This window comes from Notamacropus eugenii, chromosome 5 (assembly GCF_028372415.1).
Source record: "Notamacropus eugenii isolate mMacEug1 chromosome 5, mMacEug1.pri_v2, whole genome shotgun sequence".
Classification (NCBI taxonomy): Eukaryota; Metazoa; Chordata; class Mammalia; order Diprotodontia; family Macropodidae; genus Notamacropus; species Notamacropus eugenii.
The window spans coordinates 11458525-11468422 of NC_092876.1; positions in this window are offsets into that span (position 1 = coordinate 11458525).

A 9898-nucleotide genomic window follows, 5' to 3' on the forward strand; every position below is an offset into this window, starting at 1 on the left:
AGGCCTCTTTATTGAATGTTTTCCTGTATAGCAGGGACCCTGATTCCTGGAACTTCAACACCCAAATTCAAGGACGTGCACCTGAGAACAACATATCACTTAATTTCTCAAGTCAGCTATTATTCTCCCTTGGAGGAGGGGAACTCTTGATAAGGGGCTCTTTCAAACCCCTCAAGGTCCTCTACAACAATATGAAATATATCACTGGAAAAGCAATTGACCTGGAAAATAGAAGCAAGAGAGGTATTTCTAAACTTATTGGTCTACCTGCATGAACAAAAGAAGAGCCTAGACATCGTCTTCCAAGAAATTATCAAGGAAACTGCCCTGATATTCTAGAACGAAAGTGTAAAACAGAAAGGGGAAGGATTCACTGATAACATCCTGAAAACTCCTGGGAATATTGCAGCTAAATTCTAGAATAAAAAGGTCAAGGAGAAAATATTACAAGCAGCCAGAAATAAATAATTCAAGTATTGTGGGAATACAACTAGGGTAACATAGGACTTAGCAGCTTCTACACTAAGGAACTGAAAAGCCTGGAACATGATATTCAAGAGGTCAAAGGAGATGGGATTAAAACCAGGAATCATCTACATGGAAAAACTGAGTACAATTCTACAGGGAAAAAAATGTAATTTCTATGAAATGGACAACTTCCAAGTATTCTTGCTGAAACGACCAGAGCTGAAAGGAAAATTTGACTTTCAAATACAAGAATCAAGAGAAACATGAAAAAGTAAACAGGAAAAAGAAGACAAAAGGGACTTATTAAAGATTAACTGTTTACATTCCTACATGGGAAGATGACATTTGTAACTCATGAGACCTTTCTCAATATGAAGAATAGTTAGACTATGTATATGTATACGTATATGTATGTATGTATAAATATATATATACATATATATATATATATATATATATACACATGTAGGTAGGTAGGTGTGTATCAGTATGTATGCATGTGTATATTATATATGTAGAGGTATGCATATGTACACGATTGTATGTGTCTATGTATGTATATATATGTATGTATAAAATACACGCATACACACACACACACACACACACAGAGAGAGAGAGAGAGGGCATAAGGTAAGGTTAATGTGAAGATAAAATACCTAAACCATAAAATTTACTGTTGAGTGTAATGTACAGGGAGTAAGAAAAAGGGAAAGGCAGAAGGTAGCAAATCCTCTCACATAAAATAGACAAGAAAGAGCTTTGACAATGGAAGGGAAAGGGGGGGAGATGAAAGGGAATAAGTGAGCCTAATTCTCATGATATTTGGCTTACACAAGGAATGACACCCTCAGATGAGTATGGAAATCTATTTTACCCTGTAGGAAAGCAGAGAGGAAGGAGATAAGAGAGGGAAGACAATAGACAGGACAGCAAATTGGGGAAAGGGATAATCAGAGCAAACACTACTGCGGGAGGACAGGCCAAGGAAGACAATGGAATAAATGGAGGGAAGAATAGGACAGAGGGAAATATGGTGAGTCTTTCATGATGTAACTTTTATAGATAACCAATTATATTGAATTGCTCGCCTTCTCAATGAGGGTCGGTGGGGAAGGATGGAGAGGATGTGTAACTCAAAGCTTTAAAAATAAATGTTAAAAATTAGATACAGAGGCAATGGGGTATAGAAATCTATTTTTCCCTTGAGAAAATAGGGGGAGGGCAATGGAAGAAAGGGGCGGCAATAGAAGGGAGAACAAACTGCAGGAAGGGGTGCATGTGGGGCATGCTATCCTGGGGTGAAATAAAAATTAAAAAATTTTAAAAAGAAGGAATACAAGAGAGGATAAAGATTCACACTCTGGCAGAAAGAAAAGAAGAAATGGAATTCCCATTGACAAGAGGAGGGGAAAGGGGTAAGGAGTTATTCCTGGGAAGAAGGACAATGTGTAAGGTACCTGGAGGGAAGATATCAGACTCCACACCCTGGAAAGACAGTGGGTCAGAGATCATTAAAGAAGAAAATGGAAAGAAAGAAAGGCTAGAAATGAGTCCAATAAAGAGGCGAACCCCAAGCATCCACTTCTGAGAAGCTTCTACAGAGCATCCAGATGTTCCTGGGATCTGCAGAGACCAGGGCCTCCATGGCCATATCTCTTTGACATATAGGCCCAAGTTCCTCAGGGCTTTCAAGGTATGCCTCTCTTGATTTTTACTGCTGTATTCTTTTTGTCAGAGATGCCAAAATGGATCCTGATGTCAGAACTGCCCAGAACAGTAAGAAGCTTGCTATAGAAAGCTCCTTAGGCTCAATCCTTTTACCCTGAGTTGACTGACCAGTGTTGAATTTATCCCAGGAATTTCTTCCCACCATCAGGCTGAAACCCCTTATCTCAGCTTCTAGCCCTGGCTCTCAATCTGGCACCTATAGACTCACCTAACCTTAAAACTTCTCTGCTTTTTACCAAACTGCCCCCTTATCAAGTTAGATATCACATCTGTCCAGGAGGCCTCTCTCACCTTTCACCATGTGGGCCAGAGTGACTCTTGGCACTATAGGCAACTTGCCACAAAAGACAGAGGTTAGTAGAGGCCCTTGATAGAGGCCCATTAGCAAGGCTGACACCCCCCTCCTCACGCCACCCTCAACCTCACCAATGTCCACATAGAAGAAGCCATAAACTGCCCCTGCTAACAGACCTATCCACTTATATTTCTACCTGATATCTCCAACCACTTCATCTCCATCCTCACTCTTCTGCCCTAAAGTACCCATTTCAAGCCCACACATGAAGTAACCTGGAAGACACAAAGTAGACCCCAAAATTAGGACAGTACTGAGGGCATAGCCATGCCTATTGGCCTCACAACCCCCACTGATCACAGGAAGATCTGACCCACAAAAAAGTGGGGCAGGGTGGAGAGGGAAAGCAGAAGCTGCCTGCAAGGTCTATCTCTGTCTCTCTCTGTGTCTGCGTTTTTTTTGTCTCTGCTTCTCTCATCCCACCCCCAACCTCTCAAACTTTTAAAAGCAGAAATTATGTGCCAAACATTAATCAGCTTCAGCTGTTTCCATGATCTAGGACACACAGAATGAAAAAGAAGATAAATTGAAGGTCATCTTCTCTATTAACCTGTCTTCTCAAAGTCTGAAAGGGATCATTGCCCAATATACGGAGAGAGTGAAAATCCCTAAGAGGCAAACACTGACATCCCAAGCATCTATTTCCTGCTCAGACATATTCTGTGGGTTGGTTTCTCCACAGGCAAATTTCACCCATCAAACACTGAACCAGGCTACATTGGAAAGACATGTTGTTCTATATTCTGAAAAATACAGAAAGAATTTTGGTCGTTCACTTTTCACTTTGTAAGATTTGAATCCTAATACTACTCCATATACTCACTATAGGACACTGGTCGAATTACTTCATTCCTCCGCATTGTTTCCTTCATCCATCAAATGAGGGGATTGAATGTAAGGCCTCTAAGTTATCTTCTACTTCTCAGTCTATGATCCTAACATCCTGAGATTCTAAGAAGGCTAACCAATTGACTTTATAATCTAGAAGCTTCTTTGGGAGAGTTATGAGTTAAATCAGAGAATCAGGCATGATTGACATGTTTGGTTTTTTTATGATCTCATGAGTATTTGTACAGGACAGATTTCCTCAGAAATCCTTCAAAGGCCTTGAAGAATCCTATCTTATCTCATGATAAGTACACAACATAAATCAGGTGAAGGAATGAGACATTTTTCCCAGCTTCTCCTTCTCCCTTCTTTGTCCCATCAACTCATTAGCATGCTCAAAAATCATGAAATGGAGATCTAGAAAGAGAGGTGACAGGTAATACCTTCTTGCCCATGAATCATGGACCTGGGACCCTCCAAAGTTGACATAGCATCTCTAAAAAAATTCAGAAATGGGATATTTCATATTCAAAATTGACAAGTTGGACAAGCATCTTTAGAGGTCGCATTTATTCCACCCCAAACAGTATACAGACTTATAGGACTCTATGACACCTACCTCATAACTCCAGTCATGCTGAGGTCTTGGTAAACGATGTAGACTATGCGTGAGTAAATCTCATTTGGACAGTGAAGCTTTATTTGTGGGTTTTCTCCTTTTCCCTTCCCCAGGCATGATGCAGATCTACTCCATAATTACTCATTTGCAGAGGTCGACTCTGCCAAAAGCAGCTGGGTAGCACAGTGAATAGACTGTTAGGCCCGGAATCAAGAATACTCATCTTCCTCAATTCCAATCTGGCCTCAAACCCTTACTACTTCTTTGACCCTGGACAAGTCACTTAACCTTTTTTACCTCAGTTCTTCACTCAGTTCTCCATCCTCACTCTTCTGCCCTAAAGTGCCCATTTCAAGCCCACACATGAAGTAACCTGGAAGATAGAAAGTAGACCGCAAAATTAGGACATTACTGGGGGTAATGAGCTGGAGAAGGAATTTGCAAGTCCTTTCAATACCTTTGCCAAGAAAACCCCAAAAGGGGTCACAGAGAGTTTGACAAGAATCAACAACAATAATGCAAAATTTAGAACTAGGAATGTATAAGATAACTGGATTCAGTGTCCTCCTTTCTCCTAGAAATCAGAGAGAATTCACTCAAACTTTTGTGCACAATGATCTGGTTTCAAAGTTTCTTTTCTGTATATCATGAATATTGCCTTCAAGGAGACAGATGGAAGGCAAGTACTGGACATCCCAAAGAAACATAACACTATCTCACAGATAAGAAAAAACTGGTGTAAAGAAAAGACAAAATAAATGCCTTTTTAGAGTGGGAGAGGGGAAGTAGTGTATCAATCACACCAGCTCACTGATCTTTCATTACACTAACCAGGTAAAAATAAAGAATCAAAGTCTTTATACTAAGTGCAAAAAGTCTGCCCCAGAAGAATATCACAGATTGACGGAAGAGACATTTGGTCACTCCCCATAGGGCCTGTTTAAAACCAGTAAGGTAGGTCCAAGTTGGGCATTTGAATCCTGCCAAGCCTCTCCGTGGAACTGATTGCTTGATCTCTGATGGATTTAGTAGCCTCCCTACACTTACAAACACAATTAGAGTAAAGAACAAAGATGAGAAGGCACTGTATGCCTTTCCAAGAGATCCAATGAAACAAAGAAGTTGTTGACTCTGAAAAATTAGAAATGGCAAAAGTCAAGATGTGGCTGTGATGATCACTATTTCTCACAGAAGTGCCATGGAATACTTGCCGGAGAGAGATCCAAAGAGCCCAGACATAACTTGAGTAAGCTGAATAAAATTTTGGGAATGCTTGTGTGATTTGAGCAATCTTTTGGCACAACTCACCTGCTCACTATTCATGTTCTACAAATGGGAGAATGAGATACTAGTGAGATAATATTTGTGAAAATCACTCAATACAATGCCTGACAAATAGTAAGTGCCAAATAAATTCATATTCTTACCTACTCCCTTCCTTTCTTATAATGGGTCAAGTGCCATTCATACTGTTCTAAGTTTAAGAAATTTATTATTTAATTTATTATTTTTGTTGTCACTTTTCATTATATATCACATACATAATATATTATATATTATAATCTTTATAGTAAATTAATAATTTATCATCAAGGAATTTAAGCAATTACTAAACTTTTATTTGTCTTCAAATTGTACTCTATTGGAGATTGCTTGAAATAAGTTGGGTATCGCTTATATTTTAGAAATACTATTTGGTATCTGATCATCTCCAAGATTAAAATGAGTTGTGTTCCTTAAAGCTCACTTCTCTGTTATTCTCCTTCCATAGAACTAATTCGCTCCATTGAAAGAAAGCTACCAATATGGTTGTATCTCTCATATCTGATTACTCCCAAATGTTTTTCAATTTAAGCATCTTTAATTCAACACTTTGCTATAAGGGACTTATTACAAAAAGAGAGATCATGGTCCAATTTAAGGAAAACTTCTTGACAATTAATTCTCTTAAACTGGAATACGGTACTCTGGAAGGTGGAAGATTACCCTTCCTTTGCAAGTCCCCAACCCAAGGATGGATAACTTTTGGTCAAATACAAAATAGTGGCAAATCTTGGTCAAGGGTGGGTTGAAGCAAGTGATTCCGAAGTCCCTCAACCCAACAAAGATCTCACATGCTGTTATTCTGAGTTGTTTTTTTAAAGGATGGAAATAACTACCTTAAGGAATCTCCTACAAACTGTTGAAAAGCCAAAACAGGAATAAAAGATTCACTCTTTCTTTGTATCGCAACTACTTTGCACAGTGCCTAATATACAGTAAATGTTTGGTAAAGGTGTGTTAATTGATTTCAAAAGTTGTGTGTTGATGGGATAGGGCTCCAGTGAGTCAATCAATCAAATCACACCTCACACATTAAAAGTAAGAGATAATGGGCTATTAATCAGATGAGAATATATCTTCATTGAATCAAATCATAGTCCTTAAAGTAAGTAAATAAAACGTCCTTAGTTAATGTGAATTAGAGCCATTGAAAGAACTGAAATGACCTTGTACAGGAAGTATGTTCAGTTTAGAGAGGTAACACAAGGAACACTTAACAATCCTGTAAACTATTTGGTTTCATCCCATACATTATCATAGTTGTAGAACCCACTAGTTTTAAGGGTCTGCTCTCAGTGTAAACAACTTCCTGCTCATGCTCAAATGAGATAATATTTGTAACATGCAGGCACAATACCTGGTACACAGTAAGTGCTTAATAAATGCTTATTCCCTTTTCTTCCTCAGACCTCTTAGAAGAAATCACTGGGAAGAAAGGAAACGAAAGCACCTTGATCAGCTTTCCCTCCCACCTTGATCAGAGAAAACCCTTCAGAGGGACAGACAAATTGAACAATATTCTTTTTTTAATTATTTTATTTGTTTTCAGTGTTCTAAAATCATTTCCAAATACCTTGGATTTTTTCCCCTCCCTACCTACTCCCTCCCTAAGACGGCATACAATCTTATATGGGTTCTACACATACATTCCTATTAAATGCATTTTTATCTTAGACATGTTGAATAGAAGAATTAAAATGAATAGAGAAAGCAAAATATTCTGCGATCCAATTCCTAAGTTCTTTCTCTGGATGTGAAAGGCATTTGGCCTCAAAAGTCTATTGGAAGTTTTTTAGGTCACTGCTTTACCTTGAATGACTAAGTCTACCAGAAAAATTCCTCACCAAATGTGATTGTTTCTGTGTACAACGTTCTCCTGGTTCTGCTTCTTTCACTCAGCATCAATTCATATAAGTCCTTCCAAGCCTCCGGAAGTCTTCCTATTCATCATTTTTTATAGCACAATAATATTCCATTACATTCATATACCACAACTTGTTCAGCCATTCCCCAATGGATGGGCATGCCCTTGATTTCCCGTTCTTGGCCACCACAAAGAAAGCTGCTATAAATATGTTTGTACATGTGGGACCCTTTCCCATTTTTATGAGCTCTTGGAGATACAGTCCTAGAAGAGATATTGCTGGGTCAAAGGGTATGTACATTTCTATAGCCCTTTAGGCATGGTTCCAAATTGCTCTCCAGAATGGTTGAATCATCTCACAGCACCACCAACAATGAATTAATGTTCCAACTCTCCCACATCTTCTCCAACATCTACCATCTTCCTGTTCTGTCATATTAGTCAGTCTGATAAGTGTGACGTGGTATCTTAGGGTTGTTTTGATTAGCATTTCTCTAATCAATAGTGACTTAGAACATTTCTTCATATTAATACAGAAAACTATAGTTTTTTCCTCCGAAAACTGCCTATTCATATCATTTGACCATTTATCAATTGGGAAAGGATTTGTGCTCTTGTACATTTCACTCACTTTTCTATGTGTTTTAGAAACGAAATCTTTATCACAAACACTAGTTGCAAAAATACTTTCTCAGTTTTCTGCTTCCCTCTGAATCTTGGATGCATTGGGTTTGTCTGTGCAAAGTCTTTTATATTTAATGTAATCAATATTATCCATTTTGCACTTCTTAGTGTTCTCAATCTTGCCTGGTCAAAAATTTCTCCATTCTCCACAAACCTGACAAATGCATGATTCCTTGTTCCCCTAATTTCTTTATAGAATCAATCTTTATTTATAGATCATGTATCCATTTGGAATTTATTCTTTTGTACAGTTTCTGCCCCACTGTTATCCAGTTTTCCCAGCAATTTTTGTCAAACAGTGAGCTCTTATCCCAGAAGTTGGGGTCTTTCGGTTTATCAAACGGTAGACTGTTATACTCATTGACTACTGTGTCTTGAGCACCTATCCTATGTCACTGGTCTACTCCTCTCTTTCTTTGCTAGTACTAAATGGTTTTCATGATTTCTGCTTTATAATAAAATTTGACATCTAGTAGGGCTAGGGCACTTTCCCTAGCATTTCTTTTCATTAGTTCCCTTGGTATTCTGAACCTTTTGATCTTCCAGATGAACTTTGATATGGTTTTTTCTAGCTCTAGAAAATAATTATCTGGTAGCTGGATTGGTATGGCACTGAATAAGTAAAGTAATTTAGGTAAAATTGCCATTTTTATCATGTTGTCTCGGTCTACCCATGAGCAATTGATGTTTTTCCACTTACTTAGATCTGACTTTATTTGTGCAAAAAGTGTTTTGTAATAGTGTTCATACAGTCCCTGTGTTTGTTTTGGCAGGTAGACTCCCAGATGTTTTACAGGGTCTACTGTAGCTTTAAATGGATTTCTCTTTCTCTCTCTTGCTTTTGGGCTTTGTTAGTAATATATAGAAATGCAGATGACTGATGTGAGTTTATTTTGTAACCTGCAATTTTACGAAAGTTTATTACTATTTCAAGTAGTTTTTTACTTGATTCTCTGGGATTCTCCAAGTATATCATCATATCATCATCAAAGAGTGATAACTTAGTTTCTTCTTTGTCTATTCTACCTCCTTCAATTTCTTTTTCTTCTCTTATTGCACCAGTTAACATTTCTAGTACCCTATTAGTGATGATAATGGATATCCGTGTTTCACCGCTGATGATATTGGAAATGCATCTAGCTTCTCTTCATTGCATATAATGCTTGCTGAAGATTTTAGGTAGATGCTGCTTATTATTTTGTGGAAAGTTCCATTTATTCCTATGCTCTCCAGTGTTTTCAATAGGAATGGGTGTTGTATTTTGTCCAAAGCTTTTTCTGCATCTATTGAGATAATCATGTGGTTTCTGTTAGCTCTGTTGTTGATATGGTCAATAATGCTAATAGTTTTCATAATATTCAACTAGCCCTGCATTTCCGGTATAAATCCTACCTGATTATAACATATTATTCTCGTGATAACTTGCTGTAATCTTTTTGTTAATATCTTATTTAAAATTTTTGCATCCATATTCATTACAGAAATTGGTCTATACTTTTCTTTCTCTGTTTTGGCTCTTCCTGGTGTAGGTATCAGAACCATATCTATATCATAAAAAGAACATAGTAGGACTCCTTCTTCAGAACTTTTTGCAAATAGTCTATATAGTATTGGAATGAACAGTTCTTTAAATGTTTCATAGAATTCAGTTGTAGATCCATCAGGGCCTGGAGATTTTTTCCTAGGAAGTTCATTGATGGCTTCTTCAATTTCTTTTTCTGAGATGGGGTTATTTCAACATTCAACTTCCTCTTCTGTGAATTTGGGCAACTTTTGTATTTTAAACTAATCATGCATCTCATTTAGATTGTCAAATTTATGGGCATATAGTTGGGCAAAGTAATTTCTAATTATTTTTTAATTTCCTCCTAGTTGCAGGTGAGTTCACCCTTTTCAATTTTGATATTGGTAGTATGTTTTTCTTCTTTCTTCTTTTTAATCAAATTGATTAAAGGTTTATCAATTTTATTGGTTTTTTCATAATCAACTCTTAGTTTTATTTATTACTTCAATGATTTTAATAATT